Genomic DNA, 20,730 nt, shown 5'->3' on the forward strand with positions numbered 1-20,730 from the left:
CTCTTCCAAAGGTCCTGAGTTCAATTCCCAGCAACCACATGGTGGCTCACAACCATCTGTAATGAGATTGGATGCCCTCTTCTGGTGTGTGTCTGAAGACAGCTACAGTATAAATAAAAAATATTAAAATAAATAAATTATATATATACATATACACATATATATACATATATTAGAGACATGTACCCGTATAACACAATACTACAATACTTGACATGAGGGAGTTTAGAAGTAAAGCTATATGTGTGCCCTACATCTAACATTCACCAATTATACAGCTTTGGCAAATACATTATACTCAGCCTCAGTGTACTCAGTTGTCAATGGAAAATGATGATCTCATCTTACACAACTATATCCATAGAATTACATGAGGCGTGATGGGGAGATAAAGAATAAATTAAGGTGCCTGCCATACGATATGGATACTAAGGGCACATATGTGTGCATGTAACTTATAAAAACGTGTACCTACTGCACACATACAGAAACAAGGCTGAGAGAGGGGGAGCTGGGCTGTAAGGCCAGCCCTTGGCAGGGAGAGGCAGGAGGACTGTAACTGGGAGTTGGAAGCCACCCTGGGTTACAAAATGCAACCTTGCCTCAATAAGAAATAAGAACAGCCGGAGCCGGGTGTGGTGGTGCACGCCTTTAATCCCAGCACTCGGGAGGCAGAGGCAGGCGGATTTCTGAGTTCGAGGCCAGCCTGGTCTACAAGGTGAGTTCCAGGACAGCCAGTGCTATACAGAGAAACCCTGTCTCGAAAAAACCAAAAAAAAAAAAAAAAAAAAAGAAATAAGAACAAAAATAAATAACAACAGAAGTCCAAGGTTCTAGGAGTGTCTAACTCTGGGTGGTAGAACTTTTAAGTTTTTGTTTGTTTGTTTTCTTTATACCTTCTTGTATCTTCTTCATCTTTCCTATGCTCTCCATAATTTCTACAGCAAGCATGTTTACTTTTTTATAGTTTTTATAGTTAGGAAAAGATGTCAGTGCTTGGTATGGTCGTGCAGGTCTGAAATCTCAGCGCACAGGAAGGTAGAGCGGCTTACAGTGAGTCTGCTACATAAAACCTTTGTCAGAAAACAAGCCATTCCAGAAAATATGTAATAACAAGGTTTACAGCAAAACCGGAAAGAATCTAAATATCCCAAAGCCATGCTCATTCTTGGATGCCCGAAGTGCACAAAACTATCTACAAAAGCAGCAGTGTCTCATACAGCTCGAGTCCAGTTTTAGCTAAACAAAACAAATGTCTTTTTCCTTTGAATAGTGAATGCCTTGGAGTTCCTCCAGGATAATATTGAATTATTCACATTGAATAGTGACTGCTTGGAGTTACTCCAAAATAGTATGAAATCAACTTTATTTCAGCAGGAACTCCAAAACCTAAAACCCTGTAAATTCAGTCTTAGTACATGTTGTGTTCTTTCAAAATTAATCTTCTAATTTGGTACCGCAAGATGGGAGGCATTTAACAGACACCCCCTGAGGGAGAAGGAGGTTCTAAGAGGGGTAGGGATGCTGAAAGCCTGTGTGAGAAACCAGGGTGCAGCTTGGTGGTAAAATGTGTACCAGGCCCTGACTTCAATCCCCCAAGGAAAAAGTGAGCAACACCAACCTTCAGAATACTACAGCTAGTAACAACTATTTCCACCCCAAGCTACTTTTTACTGGAAAAGTGATCAGCAACATTTCCCTCATTCATTCTCTCCTTCAATCAGTATTTAACGCCCTGTTTTATATATACATATATTTATTGGATTTATTTTTTTTAAAGATTTATTTATTTATTATATGTAAGTACACTGTAGCTGTCTTCAGACACTCCAGAAGAGGGCATCAGATCTTTGTTACGGATGGTTGTGAGCCACCATGTGGTTGCTGGGATTTGAACTCCGGACCTTCAGAAGAGCAGTCGGGTGCTCTTACCCACTGAGCCATCTCACTAGTCCCTTGGATTTATTAATATATATGATTTATTGGAATGGTTTTCAGGCTGTGGTCCAGCTAGTCCAACAATCATTTCTACCAACAGAAGGTCTAAGAATCCAGTAGTTCATTCAGTCTATGAGGCTGGATGTCTCAGCTGATCTTCAATATATGTCAGAATCCCAAAGCAGTAGGCTCTAACGCCAGTGAAGGAGTGGACTGACCAGTGAGAAGGAGAGCAAGCAGGCAGAGAGGGCAAGCTTCCTTCTTCCATTGTGTTTACTTGGGCTGCCACCAGAAGGTGTAGCCCAGATTTAAGGTGGATCTTCCCACCTCTAAAGATCCAAATTAAAAGTGGGTCTTCCTGCTCCTAGAGGGGTTGCAGGTATACCTGCTGTGTCACGTGTGCATTAGTAGGTGGCAAAGAGGAGGGAAGTTATGTCTCTGCCCAGTGTTCTGACCTGTGAACATCTGAATGACTAGTAGCCTAACATTCCCTGAAAACAGAGAGCCTGAGATAACCACCAGTCTGGCGCTGTGCAGGTCCAGATGGGTTCCCAGGGTGAGGAGTAAGCTGGAGATTAGAAGAAGACTACCAGCTCTCAGTGGGAGTGAGCCCGAGACAGATGAACCTTGCCTTGGGGCCAGAAAGGGAGCTAGCCTGAAATGACCACCAGTCCGGTGCTTTACAGGCCTGGGGGTGCAGTGCAGACCATACCTGAGATGACCTCTGCCCAGTGCCATAATGCATGAGCAGCATAGCACTCCTGATATCACTCCCAAGACAACCCCAGACACTCAGAGATGCCAGGTGCCACTAAGAGGTGCAAGGGAGTGGTGGAGAAATGACAGAGAAAGAGAAGCAGAAGGATGTAAACATAACTGAGAGGCAGAACTGCAGACTCAGGGGCAATGAGGAACAGCCTGATGCGAGAAGCTGGTGATGCCACCTGGGACCATGGTAGGGCCCTGGCCTATGCTGCCACCAGGGGCCATATCTGGATGAGTGGTCCTGCAGCAGCAGAGATCTGTTATTTCCAAAGACCAGGCAGACATCCCTGGTTTGGGGTGCTGCCCCAGGACGCATTGATGTCTGAGGGTTGTACAAACTGGCTCCACCTCTCACCTGGGCGTGGTGGGAGACCTGGTCATGAGGACAAGAGAGCTGTCCCTGCTCCTCCCCTGCTACAGCCCTTGGGAGAGCAGGCCTTGCACCTCCAGTGGGCAGCACAGTAGAGCTGGTCCTAGATCTGGGGGTTGCAAATGAGCTGGCCCTGAGGGTGTGAGTAAGGGAGAGCCGGCCATGCTTCTTGTCTGTGGTGCGGTGGTGGGATAGGTGGTAGGATAACACCTCCCCTCCCTCATCCCTTGCCACCTATGGCAAGCAGGAGAGCTGCACCCCTCCCAGGGGTCATGAGAGTACGAGAACTGGCCATGTACCTCACCAACTGCAACACTTGGGAGAGTGGGCCCAGTATCTCACTTGGCAGTAGGCTAGAGCTGGTTGCTAGTTGCAGGGTTTCGGGTGAATCGGCCTGGAGGGCAGGAGATCAGGAGAACAGGCTGACTAACTCAGATGCCTCTCATGCCCAGACCCAGGACCTTGAGTTGACCTCCACCCCAACATCTACCCATCAATGAACTGCTGGAGTGCATAAAGGGGTTAGCTAGCCCTACTGATCCAAAACTACTGGATTTCAATGACACAGGGCAACAACAGGATATCTGAGAGGAATCCCAATCAGGGTCCAGTATTGAGAGAGTAGCAGAAGCCAGAAGCCTCATACCAGACCAAGAAGTCATTTTGCAATGAACGTTCACAAGCAAAGAAGTGTGGACAAAAGGGTATAATTTGGGAGGCATACATACTACAGCTTCCACAAGATATTTTTTTTCTCTGTTGGGAAGGAGGTTGCAATGGTGGAGGGTGGGTACAAGGGGAGAGGAAATGAATGGGATTGGGTGCAAGATATGAAGTTTATAAGGAGCCAATAAAAAGTTTTAAAAAAGAAGTGGATCTACCCTGGGGCCAGGGAGATGGGCCAGGAGTTCAGAGCACTGGCTGCTCTTCCAGAGGACCTGGATTCAATTCCCAGCACCCACATGGCAGTTCACAACTGTCTGTAACTCCAGTTCTATAGGATCCAACACCCTCACCCAGATATGCATGCAGATAAAACACCAACGCACATAAAATAAAAATAAATCATTAAAAAAAAAATCAGTCTTGGGGACTGGAGAGATGATGGCTCAGGGTTAAGAGCCATCTGACTGCTCTACTAGAGGTTCTGAGCTCAATTCCCAGTAACCACATGGTGGCTCACAACCATCTGTAATGGGATCTGATGCCTTCTTCTGGTGTGTCTGAAGACAACAACAGTGTTCTCACATACATAAAATAAATAAATCTTTTTTTTTTTTTAAAGTTCATCTTTCAACTATGGGTCCCTATAAAATAAAAAATAAATAAAAGTGGGTTTTCCCATTTCAAATGATTTAATTAGGAAAAACATCCCTGGATCCAGAGAGATGGCTCAGTGGTTAAGAGCACTGACTGCTCTTTCAGAGGTTCTGAGTTAAATTCCAGAGCTACATGGTAGCTCAAGACCATCTGTAATGGGATCTGATGCCCTCTTCTGGTGTGTCTGAAGGTCACGAACATAAAATGAATAAATATATCTTTTAACAATCAATACACACATAGGGAGAGAGAGAGGGAGAAAGAGAGAGAATGAGATCAAAATTTAAAGAAAAAAAAAACAGACACATCCCTACATTCGCACAAGTGTACTTAGACACTTGGGTTAATTCTGGATCTATTAAGCTGACAACAAAGAATAACCATCACAATGATATCTCTCTCTTCCTCCCCCTCCTCTCTCTGTGGTTAAATGTTGTAAACTGGAACCCCAACAGGTAAAAATTAGGGGAAAGGTGCCCAGAGTGACTAACCCCAGGACTTGGGAGATGGAAGCAGGAAGATCAGGAGTTCAAGGTCTGTCTGGGGGGCTGGTGAGATGGCTCAGTGGGTAAGAGCACCCGACTGCTCTTCCAAAGGTCCGGAGTTCAAATCCCAGCAACCACATAGTGGCTCACAACCATCCGTAACGAGATCTGACTCCCTCTTCTGGAGTGTCTGAAGACAGCTACAGTGTACTATATAATCAATAAATAAATCTTTAAAAAAAAAAAAAAGGTCTGTCTGGGCCCTGAAATATGAGACCTTGTCTTGAAAATAAATAAATAAATAAATAAATAAATAAATAAATAAATAAATAAAATTAGAAGAACAGGCTGAGAATGTTAGCTTCATAATAGATCACTGTCTAGCATGTGCAAAACCCTACACACACACACACACACACACACACACACACACACACACACACACACTCAGAGAGAAAGAGAGAGAGAATGGATTTCCTTCTTAAACCTTTTGTAAAACTTCCTGCCAGCCGTGGTGGCACATGCCTTTAATCCCAGCACTGGGGAGGCAGAGGCAGGCAGATTTCTGAGTTCGAGGCCAGCCTGGTCTACAGAGTGAGTTCCAGGACAGCCAGGGCTATACAGAGAAACCCTGTCTTGAAAAAACAAAAAACAAAAAACAAACAACAACAACAATAAAAACCTTTATTCTGCCAGGCAGCAGTGTCTCACACCTTTAGTCCCAGCATCCATGAGTTTGAGGTTTGAGATCAACCTGGTTTACAGAGAGAGTTTCAGGACAGCCAGGGCTACACAGAGAAACCCTGTCTCTCTCTCTCTCACACACACACAAAATCATTCTATTTCATCTACAAAATACTTGCCCTTTTAATGATGTGACATAACATGTATGTAATATGATAATTAACAAAACATGACATACCTACCAGTAAAATGTGTGTTCTGAGGAACAGTGGGAAGTCCACAGCATCAGGGAAGGGAAGAAAATGAGAGCCACTGGCTTGTCATTCAGTTCCAGAAGGCTAATTATGATCATGAGCTAGGTCATCTATTTTTGTGAAAGTAAACTGTTATTTGCAAAGAAATGGTCTATTTGAAGCTTTCTCAAGGGGAATCCAATAGCTCAGCCTGAGAATTTTGTTGTGAAGTGTCTAGATTTTTTTTTTTTTCGAGACAGGGTTTCTCTGTGTAGTCCTGGCTGTCCTGGAACTCACTCTGTAGACCAGGATGGCCTCGAACTCAGAAATCCACCTGCCTCTGCCTCCCGAGTGCTGGGATTAAAGGTGTGTGCCACCATCCCTGGCCTAAGTGTCTAGATCATGGCTTTTTCTTAAATATACTTCTGGATTGAACTCCATGGTACCTAGATAACTAGAGTCAAAGGAGACTGTATCCAGGGTGAGTCTCACCCTCATCCTCACTCTAGGCAGCCCTAATTCCCCACCTCCACGCCCAGTGCTAGACACACTGCTGAGCGGGTGCATGTAACAGTGAGCAAATGCAAAAGGCCTGCAGGTATTGATCTTACAATTGCAAGTACGCCCAAGCACTAGGGGAATTTGTAAATACAGACTCTGTGAATAATGAGAATTACCTACAGGTAGGAGACAGAGTGGTTACTGTGTTTGTAGATGCAGCAGAAAATGAGATTGTCAGGAACAGGCTCCATCCATTGTCTGTCTTTCTATCTGTTATCTGTAGTATGTCGGCATTCACCCCCTGGCCCAGCTCCTGTAAGTCAGGCTGCAGCAGCGTAGGAATATCACAAGGAGACACCATCTGTGGAGAGCTTTTGGGGCTGCCTTCTAGGAATTTGGCAGGAATTTGACATTGGTCTAGGACTAGGAAGTAGGCTCAAGATGAATACAGCTGAGGAATGTGTTCTTTGTATCTCTTTTTTCTTTCTTTCTTTTTTATTTTATTTTTACTCTTTTTTTTTTTTTTTTTTTTTTTTTTTTTTTGAGGCAGGATTGCTCTGTGTAGCCCTGGCTGTCCTGGAACTCACTCTGTAGACCAGGCTGGCCTCAAACTCAGAAATCCACCTGTCTCTGCCTCCCAAGTGCTGGGATTAAAGGAGTGCCACCACTGCCCAGTTGTTCTTTGTATCTTGATGGGTCTCATTAAGTCTCTGAATACAGTAATCATGGGACCTTTGTTTATGCTTTGTTTGTTCCTTGGCTACTTTGTTTATACCTTAGGGCTCACCATATTCTTTGTATGTACCTAGAATGATATAAAAGTAGACTGGAATGCCGGGGCATGGTGGCACACGCCTTTAATCCCAGCACTCGGGAGGCAGAGACAGGTGGATTTCTGAGTTCAAGGCCAGCCTGGTCTACAGAGTGAGTTCCAGGACAGTCAGGGCTATACAGAGAAACCCTGTCTCAAAAAACCAAAACCAAACCAAACCAAACCAAAACAGACTGGGAAAATAAACCCACTTCCGCCTCAGCACTGGCTGGAGTTATCTTATAATGTTGTCTAATTGTGTTTTTCTTTTCAATGCTCACTGCCTCCCTTGAGACCCAGTTTGGCTGACTGAGCTAGCTTGGTCAACCATCACACCTAACAGAAGAGGAGTCATTTTACCTGTGGACGTCATATTGGAGCAGGGACAATCTTTCTCCAAATTCTACCTTACCCCAGCCATATTGCCTGAGCCAGACTCACAGAAAATGCTCATGCCTGAACCATGACTGGCTTGGAGCAACAAACTTCATCTCCCAGACCTAGGAAGCATCTCAAGGGAGCCATGTCTCAATAAAACTGGGATTCTGATAGGAAGAAAGAATGGGAGGAGGGAAAAGAGGTAAGGAGTTGGCAGGGTTTCTACCATGTTGTTTATTAGTGATTGTTTGATATTGTTATACCGACAGACCATGATCAGAAAATACACTGCCCGGGCCTTAGTACTTATTTACATAATAGGCATTGATTACTAACAATGTTCATAATCTGTCACCCATTCTTTACCACTTTCTTGTAAATATGCTACAAATAATGTCTGCTAGTCGGAACCAGATGCAGGAGATTGACAGCATTGTGCTCCACTATTCACAAGTAGGCTAGAGTGTAATGCCTCCCAACATGGGTATCCTACATAACTGCAAATATGGCTCTCAAAACCCAGAAACCTCAGCGGACTGGCTGACAGGTTACTAACTCCTGCTACTTTGTAGGCAAATGTTTTCTAATGATCCAGTAAAGTCTGTAAGTATAGGCGTTAGCCCAAGATCAGCCTTTTATATTTACCTGTGCCTTAATTCTTATTTATTTTTAGATTTATGTGCTTATGTGTATTTTTTTGTGAATAAGTGTTTTGCCTGAATGCATATACGTGTAACATGTTGTGCACCTGATGCCTGGAGAGGTCAGAAGAGGGCATTGGATTGCTTGGGACTGGAGTTGCCAATGGTTGTGTGGGCAACTTCCCCTGCGTCCCCTGAAACCAGTCGCACCGCCACCACAGCCACTCCAGCACAAAAGTCGTCGATGCAATCATTCTGTCTCTTCCTCTGCCTCTTCCTCCTTCTCATTTTATATGCATTTGGTGTTTTGCCTACAAGTATGTCTGTGTGAGGGTGTCAGATTCCCTGGAGTTAGAGTTAGAGACAGTTGTGAACTTCCATGAGGTTGCTGGAAATTGAACCCAGGTCCTCTGGAAAAGCAGCCACTAAACCATTATTCCCAAGTACTGGGATTATAGGTGTATACTCCCGACTTTTCCTTATGCTTTTGAAGATTAAAGGGATAGAACAATGCTCAATTTAGGTTGGTCAATGCAGTTCTGAAGAATTACCATGGGCTTTTCTTACCCTCTCTCATCAGATAATGCAGGATTTCAGTTGGTGCCATTAGCTGGTGATGCTAACTTTCTGTCAGACTTCTCACTTTGAAACTAACCCTCTTTCAGTTTGTGAGTGTTAAGCATTTTGTGGGGAGCGACTTTGAGACTATGTAAATAGCCTGTTCTTTATCCAGTTCTCAGCTTCTGGTCTTAGTGATGTTTGTTGGCCGATGTAACTACTTCTATAATGGTTTCCAAATGGTGATTTTTTTTTTTTTTTTTGGTTTTTCGAGACAGGGTTTCCCTGTGTAGCCCTGGCTGTCCTGGAACTCACTCTGTAGACCAGGCTGGCCTCGAACTCAGAAATCCGCCTGCCTCTGCCTCCCAAGTGCTGGGATTAAAGGCGTGCGCCACCACTGCCCGGCCAAATGGTGATTTTCTAATCTTGGAATTCTATCTGCATGGATTCATTCCTATTTTACTGTAAAGAAGCTGTTTTAAGAGCTGGAGATGTGGCTGGGTACTGGGTCCTTGTTTAGGCTGTGTGAAGGCATAAGTTTACTTCTAGCACCATAAAAAAAACCAAAACAACAACAACAACAAACAAACAACCAAACAGGAACCCGGGGCTTGAGACATGGCTCAGTGGTTAAGAGCAACACACATGGCGGCTCACAAACCACACGTAACTTGGTTTTTAGGCGATCCCATGTCCTCCAACCTCTGCAGGCACACCTTTGGTGCCATATACATACAAACAAAACACTTATACACATATAATTAAAAACATCTTTTGAACTTCATATTTGCATATTGATTTATTTTTACAGACTTGTGGATTTCTGTTTTATAGTATGCGTTATTATAATTTTATAATCTTAAGCAAAGGCACAAACAGGTGTCAGCACAGCACAGCATACCATAGCATACCACAACACACTACAGCACAGAACAGAATAGCACAGCACAGCACAGCACAGCACAGCACAGCACACCACAGCACAGCATGCCATAGCATACCACAACACACTACAGCACAGCACAGCACAGAACACCACAGAACAGCACAGCACAGCACAGAACACCACAGCATAGCACAGCACACCACAGTATACCATAGCATACCACAACACACTACAGCACAGCACAGCACAGCACACTACAGCACAGCACAGCACAGCACAGCACACCACAGCACACCACAGTATACCATAGCATACCACAACACACTACAGCACAGCACAGCACAGCACAGCACAGCAGAGAACACCACAGAACAGCATGCCACAGCACAGCACAGCACAGCACAGCACAGCACAGCACAGCACAGCACAGCACACCACAGCACAGCACAGCACACCACAGCACAGCACAGCACAGCACAGCATAGCACAGCACAGCACAGCACAGCACAGAACACAACAGCACAGCACAGCATAGCACACTACAGCACAGCACAGAACAGCACAGCACAGCACAGCACAGCACAGCACAGCACAGAACAGCACAGCACAGCACACTACAGCACAGCACAGAACAGCACAGAACACTACAGAACAGCACAGCACCACAGCATACCACAACACACTACAGCACAGCACAGAACACCACAGCATACTACAACACACTACAGCACACTACAGAACAGAACAGCACACCAAAGCACAGAACACCACAGCACAGCACAGCACAGCACAGCACAGCACAGCACAGAACACCACAGCATACCACAACACACTACAACACAGGACAACACAGCACAGCACAGCACACAACACACTACAGCACACCACAGCATATCACATCACATCACAACACACTACAGCACAGCATAACACACTACAGCACAGCATAATACACTACAGCACACCACAGCACAGCACACCGCAACACAGCACACCACAACACACTATAGCACACAATAGCACAGCACAGAACAACACAGCACACTACAACACACCATAGCACACTACAGCATGCTACAGCACACCACAGCACCACAGCACACTCACAGAGGTCAGAGGATAACCTCAGGTGTTGGTCCTTCTACCTTCTTTGAGATGGGGTTTCTTGTTCCAAGCTATGTACCCCAGGCTCTAAAATAGTGAGTCAAAACAAAACCTTTCCCCCCCTTAATTTTATTTTAAAAACATTTTATATACATATATATATATATACATATATATATATATATATAATCTATGTGTCTCTGTGAGTGTATGTCTGGGTGCTTAAAGAGGGCACTGGATCCTCTGATCCAGTGTTACAGATGATTGTAAGCAGTTCCACATGGGCTCTAGAAAACGAATTTGGAATTCCTAAATGATGCGCACAGTGCACGGGACTCATGGAGATGAGGTCATCACCTGGCCTTGGATAGCTTGGGGGCTTTATTGCCCATTCTTTCTTCCTTGCAACTCAGTATCCTGAAGTCCCTGGAACTCTTAGTATTGATGGCTCTAGAGTAATTAAGACTTTCTATCTGTGTTTATGTTCTGAGTAAAATATATTAAAAAAGAAAAGAAAAGAAAAAAAAGGAAGAAAAGAAAAGAAAAGAAAAGAAAAGAAAAGAAAAGAAAAGAAAAGAAAAGAAAAGAAAGAAAACAAATTTGGATCCTGGACAAGAGCAGTGTGTGCTCTTAGCTGCTGAGCCATCTCTTAGGCCCTTAAGTTGCTGTTGCTTCTCTCAGGTTTTTTGGTCTTTGTTTTTTTTTTTGTTTTTGGGGTGTTTGTTTGTTTGTTTGTTTGTTTTTATCACGGTAAGAGGTAAAGTAACATGGGCTCTGGGGATCTGAACTCAGGTCTTTTTTTTTGGAGGGGTAGGGGAGTGTTGAGACGGGTTTCTCTGTGTAACCCTGGCTGTCCTGGAACTCACTCTGTAGACCAGGCTGGCCTCCAACTCAGAAATCTGCCTGCCTCTGCCTCCCAAGTACTGGGATTACAGGCCACTGCCTGGCCCTGAACTCAGGTCTTTATGCTTACAGGGCAGAACTTTAGCCACTGAACCATCTCCCAGCCCTATAATTATTTACTTTGATGTGCTAATTGCCCAGATTTAAGTCCTTCCATCTGGCCTCTGTGTGAGGCCTTTTAATATATTCCTATAATTTCTTTCTTTCTTTCTTTCTTCCTTTCTTTCTTTCTTTTTTCTTTTCTTTTTTTTTTTTTTTTTTGATTTTTCAAGACAGGATTTCTCTGGCTGTTCTGGAACTAACTCTGTAGACCAGGCTGGCCTCAAACTCAGAGATGTGCTGGCTCTAGCTTCCCAAGTGCTGGAATTAAAGGTGTGTGTCACTACCACTGGATTCCTGTTGTTTCTTGATTACTACCCTTCTTATTTATTTATTTATCTATTTATTTATTTGACACAATAAGATGTCCTAAGTGTACTGTACTTTCCAAAATCCATCCTAGAAATACGGTGCTTCTCCTCAGTGTCTCTGATAGTATTGTTCCCAGAGAGTTCAGTTTAGAAACACATAGCCACTATAAGAATGCTGTAAGCAGTTCTGTTTTCAGGTGGTCTAGGAACTAAAGATTCTGTCTCTAAATAGCCTGAATCCATACATCCTCCTAAATTCTTGCACCTAAGCCTAATGCCTAGAGTCATTGAGAGGTGGAGCCTTAGGGAGATTCCTAGGTTTTTGAGGGTGGAGCCTTTCATAAATGGAATTTCTGTCCTTAAAGGTGGCACATGTCTTTAATCCCAGCACTGGGGAGGCAGAGGCAGGTGAATTTCTGAGTTCAAGGCTAGCCTAGTCTACAGAGCTAGTTCCAGGATAGCCAGGGCTACACAGAGAAACCATCTCTCTAAAACCAAATCTACCAATCAATCAACCAATAGATAAATAAATAAATAAGAAAGTAAGTAAATAAATATAATTAATTACCCAGTGGTAAGGTGTTTAGTTATAGTAGCTCAAGCTAAGGCTTATATTGGGGAGAGGAGAGGTGCTGCTCCAGTTTGAATTAAGAACCTTGTGTGTGGGGCTGGTGAGATGGCTCAGTGGTTAAGAGCGCCAACTGCTCTTCCAAAGGTCCCGAGTTCAAATCCCAGCAACCACATGGTGGCTCACAACCATCCGTAAAGAAATCTGATGCCCTCTTCTGGAGTGTCTGAAGACAGCTACAGTATACTTACATATAATAAATAAATGAATCTTAAAAAAAAAAAAAAGAACCTTGTGTGTGCTAGACCCTGCCTATCTCTCTTCTGCCCAGCTATTGGCTATAGGCGTCTTTAAAGGCAGGGGATGGCAGTGCATACCTGTGATCTCAGCAGAGGGTACAGAGGCAGAGGCTGGAGGATTACAGAAAATTCAAGGCCAGCTTGGTCTACAGATCAAGTTTCAAGACAGCCAGGGCTACCCAAAAGGAGTAACAAATTGTCTTTCTTTACTTTTATTCTTACAAAATGTCAGCACTTGAGTTCTTGTATTAGACAGACCTCCTTTGAGATGCCAGTCTGTGGCTGCTGGCTGTGACACCTTGAACCAGTCTTCCGTTTCCATATCTGGAGCACTGAAGCTCATGAGCCATGGAGTACAAAAGCCTTGCCTTGATCCCTGCTCCTGGGGCTGTAGATTTGAGCAACCCATGTATCCCCTCCGTCTCCCCAATAAAACAGAGACATTGTCCTGGGAAATGCCCATCACACTCTCAGCACAGTGCTCTGGCACACGTCCTGTGTTCAGTTAGTGAACCCTGTGCCCAACTTTTCAGTTTTGGCTGTGACAGTTTAGGTGGAATACAGAGTCTGAACAGCAACTGGCATAAAGTACATGCTCGGTGAACACTGGCTGATGCTCTAATCATTATTGCTCCATCCTGTCTCTCCCTGAGTTTCAGAGGATTTTGATTACACTGTTTATAATCTGCAAGCCAATGTTCATGTTATATTTAAGCCACTTACACCTCTCTTAACCTCTATCCTCCTCACTTAAGTAAGTGCCAGGATGCCTCTGGAGGCAGAAACTGAGCATTTAAACCCAGATCCAGCTTGAAGCTGCTCCTTTGATCCTAAGGTCCTGCTTCTGAAATGACTGCCACCACAGTCTTCCCAGAGGTGCAGCTGGATTTGGATGGAAGAAAAGGAAAAGGGAAAAGAAGTGAAAAGGAACAATTCCACTCTTCTTCAAGGTCAACACCAAAGATGATGTCTGTGTAGGAAAAGACTTCTTTTAAAGGAGGGACAGTGGAAAAGGCAGTGACCAACTGCTATGGCAACTGGAGATTTTGCAAATGAATTCTTCAGCATAGTTTTGTTCCTCAGACAAATTGAGCAGTCTCCCTGTTCACTGCCCTTGCCCTCTTCCCCTCCCACTCTCTTTTGGTGTCCACTCATTTCTTCTATATCTGGGAGCAAAAGGAAAGAACTCATTCCTGAGATATTTTTTTTCTCTGAAAATAAAATTTAGCAACATATTGTTTATAGAATGAGGAAGGATATGTTCTATTGTGTATCGGGATCTCTGTCCTTCCTCAGGCCTTTCTGAGAGATATAGTAAGCCAGTCCTGATACTCAAAGCAATACTGGCTTGCTAACAATTTGCTAAGTCACCAAATTTTTCAAAACTTCTCCTTCCCTGGGTGCACCTGGGAGTGCTGCGGTAAATTATAGGAAATATGGGCACAATTTGGGTCACGGGTATTCTTATTCAACTGACCCACTTTGGACCCAGTCTAGGCTCTCACTGGCCTGCTGTGCCTTAGCCAAGCAAGTCTGTGTGTTCCTGGCACACACACTCTGTGCTTGGCTCTTGCAGTTCTCTCTGTCTCAAATGCCCTCTCCCCTTGTCTCCAAGTCCTCCCGGCACTTTACCCAGTCCTCACCTAGCTCCCTGCAGGTCCAAGTCAAGCCCTCTTCCAGCAGTTTTCTCGATTTCCATCACTGGCAGAGATCTTGCTCTTCTTGGCTGTTTTCTTTTCTGGCAACTGTAGTTGTTTACCTGTGTCTTTCTGTCTCATCCCTCTCCAGAAATGATGAAGCATAGATCCTGTATTCTCCTTTATTTCCTACAGCTCTCCAAAGTAGAAATGGCTCTGTATCTTCCCAACCAAATCCTGACCTGTAAGCACTTTGAGATCAAGAGGCAGCTCTCATCATCCTCCATCTCCCTTTTTTATTATATTTTATCTGTCTGTCTGTCTACTCTGTGTGTGTGCCCATGTACAAATGATCACAATTCCACTCAATGGTGTGTGTGTAGAACAAAATACAACTATGGAGTCATCCATTCCTTCTCTGGGGATCAAATACAGATCAGCAGTCTTGGTGGCAAGCTCCTCTGCCCTCTAAGCCATTTCATTGGTCCTCAAGAATCATTTCTTGTTCCTTATTATATTCCCAGCATCTAGTTCATTGATTGGTATATAGTTGATGCTCCAAAAGTATCTGTCTCCTCCTCCTCCTCCTCCTTCTCCTCTTCCAGAAAACACCAAACAGCAGATGAGGGCCATTTGGACAGCAGGAGGACCCGGAGGCCCAGGATTAGGAGGCCAAGGCAGCTTCCACGGAGGATTCAGCAGTCATGGTCGAGGCCTCGGGGCTCGTGGAGGTAAAGCTGAAGACAAGGAGTGGATCCTCGTCACCAAGCTGGGAAGCCTGGTTAAGGACATGAAGATCAAGTCCTTGGAGGAGATCTACCTGTTCTCCCTGCCCATTAAGGAGTCTGAGATTATTGACTTTTTCCTGGGTGCATCCCTAAAGGATAAAGTTGTGAAAATCAAGCTAGTGCAGAAGCAGACTCGGGCTGGCCAGCGGACCAGGTTCAAGGCTTTCATCACTATTGGAGACTACAATGGTCACGTTGGTCTTGGTGTTAAGTGCTCCAAGGAGGTTGCCACTGGCATCCGAGGGGCCATCATCTAGGCCAAGCTTTCCATCGTCCCTGTGTGGAGAGGCTACTGGGGGAACAAGATTGGCAAGCCCCACACTGTTCCATGCAAGGTGACAAGCAGCTGTGACTCTGTGCTGGTGCGTCTCATCCCTGCCCCCAGAGGCACTGGCATTGTCTCTGCTCCTGTGCCCAAGAAGCTACTGATGATGACCAGTATAGAGGACTGCTACACTTCAGCCAGGGGTTGCACTGCCACCCTAGGCAACTTTGTCAAGGCCACCTTTGATGCCACTTCCAAGAACTATAGCTACCTGACCCCTGACCTCTGAAAAGTGACCGTGTTCACCAAATCTCTAATCAGGAACTCACTGATCATCTTGTGAAAACCCACACCAGAGTCTCTGTTCAGAGGACCCAGGCTCCAGCTGTGATTACCACATAAGGTTTTTTTTGGGGGGGTGGGGTGGGGTTTTTGAGACAGGGTTTCTCTGTAAAGCCCTGACTGTCCTGGAACTCACTTTGTAGACCAGGTTGGCCTTAAACTCTGAAATCTGCCTGCCTCTACCTCCTGAGTGCTGGGATCAAAGGTGTGTGCCACCAAGCCCGGCTACATAAGGGTTTTTATACAAGAAAAAAAAAAAAACAAAACAAGTGAATTAAGTCTGTTAAAAATAAATAAACAAACACTTTGTTGAGAATTTTATTTACATTAATTTTTTTTTTTTTTTTTTTTTTTTTTTTTTTGGTTTTTCGAGACAGGGTTTCTCTGTATAGCCCTGGCTGTCCTGGAACTCACTTTGTAGACCAGGCTTGAACTCAGAAATCCGCCTGCCTCTGCCTCCCGAGTGCTGGGATTAAAGGCGTGCGCCACCACGCCCGGCACACTACATTAATTTTTAAAATAAAACTTTGACAAGGAAAGTATATTTTACAGTTATAAGTCATGAGGTCTGGTGGCAAGTACCTTTTTACTCATGAACGTTCCTGCTGGCTTCTTGGTTAGTTCTTTCTTGCACAAGGATGTCCTGTTGAACGTTTAGTAACATCCCTGGATTCTGTCTGCCAGTAACCTACAGTCCTTTTCACCATGACAAAAAAAGAGTTTCTAGAATTGGCAAAACTCTGGGAAACAGAGTCATTCTCAGCTGGGAAACACTGAGCTAAAGGATTGCATCTTTGAGTGAATCATATGGGCTGAAACCTAAAGGTCGAAAGAGAAGGAACCCTGCACAGGCCGAGGATGCCGCGGATTGGCTGAGTACTGGAAGTCCTGGATTGGGTCCTCAGCACCATGTAAAGCTGGGTGTGACGCTGCACACCTACAATCTAGGCTTGTGAAAGCTGGAAGCAGGAGGGTCACACGTCTTAAAGATTTATTCATTTATTTGATGTGTAGGAGTGTCTTGCCTGCCTGTATGTATGTGTCCCACGTGTATGCCTGGTGTCCAAGGATGTTACAGAGTGTCAGATTCCCCTGGAACTGCAGCTGTAGGTGGTTGTGAACTGCCATGTGGGTTCTGGGAATCAAATCTAGATCCTCTGCAAGAGCAGCCTGTGCTTTTAACCACTGAGCCATCTCTGCTGCTCCAGGAGGGCCTTAAACTTAGAAGTTTAAAGTCACCTTTTACTACATGTGTGTCCCCCTGGGATACAGGAAACACTGACTCAAAAATGAATAAACAAAGAAAGAAAGAAATGGGGCTGGCGAGATGGCTCAGCGGGTAAGAGCACTGACTATTCTTCCAAAGGTCCTGAGTTCAAGTTCCAGCAACCACATGGTGGCTCACAACCACCTGTAATGAGATCTGACACTCTCTTCTGGTGTCTGAAGACAGCTTCAGTGTACTTATGTATAATAATAAAAAATAAATCTTTAAAGAAAGAGAGAGAGAGAGAAAGGAAGGAAGACAGAAAGAAAGAAAGAGAGAGAGAGAGAGAGAGAGAGAGAGAGAGAAAGGAAGGAAGGAAGACAGAAAGAAAGAAAGAAAGAAAGAAAGAAAGAAAGAAAGAAAGAAAGAAAGAAAGAAAGAAAGAACAAATATCTCTAGTCCCAGGACCCAGGCAGCTGAGGTGGAGGAACACTTGAACCTAGGAGATCTAGAGACTCCCTTCTCAAAAACAAACAAACAAACAAACAAACACATGAGAACTAATGAGATGACCCAGTGGGTAGAGACATTGCTACCCATAGCCTTGAGTTTCATCCCACAAACCCAAGTTAAAGTTGAAGGAAGAAAGCCGGGCGTGTTGGCACATACCTTTAATCCCAGCACTCGGGAGACAGAGGCAGGCGGATTTCTGAATTCGAGGCCAGCCTGGTCTACAGAGTGAGTTCCAGGACAGCAAGGGATACACAGAGAAACTCTGTCTGGAACCCCCCCCCAAAAAAAAAAAAAAAAAAAGTGGAAGGAAGGAGAAGCCGACAGAGTTGTCCTCTGACCTCCACAAAAACAGTCACACAAGCACCCAACAGTAGTAATAACAAGATTAAATAGTAATTTTTTAAAAAGTCAAATGATAAACTAATAAAGTGTATCCCAGGAAAAATATTCAAAAGAAAAAATTTTAAGGAATCAGACTATAGCATGAATAAATAGGCCCTAGTTGCTGAAGGCAGTGACTAGGGAGGAGTACGGGGCACCGAGTGACTGGGGGGGAGGGGAAGGGCTCAATCATGAAGGTGTTTGAAATTATAGTGCAAGCTTAGGTTTTGGTTTTAGAGCCACAGAGGCCATTAAAGTTTTTAAGCAGAGAAGAAACGTGATCTCCTTGATGTTTGGGGAGATCACGTTAGCTCCAACGTGGCCAATGGGAAGGAAGAGAAGCAGAGTAGATGAGACTGTAGCTTCGAGGCATCCCGGGTAGGATGTGCACAGTCCGGACTCCACCCCCAGCTCGACCAACTCACAGAAAAACATTTACTAGGAAGCTACAGTAATCAAGACAGTATACTTAGCAAACAGAGACAAAGAGTAAGAATGAAAAGGGAATGTTGGGCGCAGGTGGTGTACGCCTTGAATTCCAGCACTTGGGAGGCAGAGGCAGGTGGATTTCTGTGAGTTTGAGGCCAACCAGCCTGGTCTACAAAGTGAGTTCCAGGACAGTAGTCAGGGATATACAGAGAAGCCCGAGAGAGAGAGAGAGAGAGAGAGAGAGAGAGAGAGAGAGAGAGAGAGAGAGAGAGAACGTGACAGATGACCGAGCCACTGATTTCCCTCTCCTCATCAGCAAGCACCGCTCACCAATCTCTAAGGTGATGCCCACATGCAATTCTTTCGTTCTCTCTCTTCCTGGCATATTAGTCCGGATACAGTGAACTCTAGTTTGAACTTCAAGGGCCTCATGACTTGTCTCCCTTTCTCTGCTTTTCCCTCCCCTCTGTCCATGGCAGCAGCCACTGCAATCATCTTTTTAAAAACCCCACAAATCCAATCATGCTAGTCCCCAGGTAAAAACCATTTCCTTATTTTCTGCTGTAAACCCTGAATTATTGGGTCCCTGCTTATTTCTCTAACCTCTTATCATCCCACGCTCTTCCTCTCCGGCGGACATTTGTTGTTGCCTTGGGAAAGTGATTATGAGATGGCTCTTCCTGGATTCCCAGGCCCAGAGTCTTGGTTAGAGGCAGAATTGTAAGAAAACAGCAAGTACCCTGTACTTCTTCGGCTTCCCTTAAAGTAAGGAGTGGGCACAGCCTCTAGCGTCCTAGCAGATGGTTGCCAGCCTGTGTGCTTGTTTGTGTATTGGTTTCACACTGAGTCTCATTCTGCAGCTTAGACAGAGTCTAAGCTCACTTGGCCAGAGCTCCGCTCACTATATAACCAAGGCTGGGATTTCACAGTGATCTTCCTGCCTCTGCTGGAGTGCTGTGACTATGGATGTGCACCGCCATGCATGGCCTTTTCTGCTCTAGCTTGTTTATTAGGAGCTAGCAACTGAAGCGAGAGAAATTTGGTGGGATAGTCAGATAGTAGGAAAAATGAATTCCTGCAGCAATGGAAAATTGGTGTCTGATGTCTCTTCCAGTGGTATTGGCAGTTTAAAGTCCTAAGTGTCTGTACGTATCGATGGTAGTGGGACCCCTAAGGATAGTTAGACTTGGGTCCTTGACCTGGGACACATACAGGTGACCCTAGTTTCCCAATCCTACAGGTGAGTCTTAGTTATCCAATGACCTTTTGTTGTTGAAAGATCGCTGGCTTTTTTTTTTTATTTTTCAGAGCAAAGACTTGTTTTTTTTTTTTTTTTTTTTTTTTTTTTATTTATTATATGTAAGTACACTGTAGCTGTCTTCAGACACTCCAGAAGAGGGCGCCAGATCTTGTTCTGGATGGTTGTGAACCACCATGTGGTTGCTGGGGTTTGAACTCTGGACCTTCGGAAGAGCAGTCGGGTGCTCTTACCCACTGAGCCATCTCACCAGCCCCGAGCAAAGACTTGTTATTGAATATATTTTGCAAATACACTGGAGAATCATGCAATGCTTCCTGCGTTGGATGCAATCCTGGGCCACAAGTCTGCACACTCCTTTGCCACTGGACCTGTGATAGCAGAACCTTTCATCTCTCCTTTTTTGTTTTCTATGACCCCTGCGTTATCTTCAAAGTAAAGAAACACCCCATCTTTTCTTTGATATGACTTTTGTTGTCGAAGATCGCTGACTTCTATAAGCGGTTTCCTCTACTTTCCAAATTCTTACAATAGAAATAAAGGACTTTATTCTGTTTTATTTTACACTCCCAATACTTCAAACAATAACTGCCAAGTAGCATACACTTTATAAATGTTACTTCACCTGGATAGACTCTGCCAGTCATTGGTCAGCATACCAAATTTTTTTTTTAACATTCATCTTTCTTTCAATTTCTTTTTTGTTTTTTGTTTTTTTTTTTTTAAATATAGCCAGGGATGGTGAGATGGCTCAGCGGGTAAGAGCACTGGCTGCTCTTCCGAAGGTCCTGAGTTCAAATTCCAGCAACCACATAGTGGCTCCCAACTACCCATAATGAGATCTGATGCCCTCTTCTGGTGTGTTTGAAATCAGCTACAGTGTACTTATGTATATTAATAAATAAAAATAAAAATAAAAATAAAAAATATAGCCGGGCGTGGTGGCACATGCCTTTAATTCCAGCACCTGGAAGGCAGAGACAGGCAGATTTCTGAGTTCCAGGCCAGCCTGGTGTACAGAATGAGTTCCAGGACAGCCAGGGCTACACAGAGAAA

At 44.4% G+C, this 20,730-nt stretch overlaps 1 non-coding gene and 1 pseudogene across 1 annotated transcript; both read left to right on the forward strand.

Moving 5' to 3' along the window:
- Positions 1–2,295: 2,295 nt before the first annotated feature.
- LOC115032688 (small nucleolar RNA SNORA17) lies at positions 2,296–2,427 on the forward strand. Its single transcript, XR_003838317.1, has one exon. It is a non-coding gene; the product is annotated as a small nucleolar RNA SNORA17 (small nucleolar RNA).
- Positions 2,428–15,113: 12,686 nt separating this feature from the next.
- LOC147001452 (small ribosomal subunit protein uS5 pseudogene) lies at positions 15,114–15,536 on the forward strand (annotated as a pseudogene).
- The last annotated feature ends 5,194 nt before the right edge of the window (positions 15,537–20,730 follow it).

This window comes from Mus caroli, unplaced genomic scaffold (genome assembly GCF_978045245.1).
Source record: "Mus caroli unplaced genomic scaffold, Mus_caroli_1 scaffold_13, whole genome shotgun sequence".
NCBI lineage: Eukaryota > Metazoa > Chordata > Mammalia > Rodentia > Muridae > Mus > Mus caroli.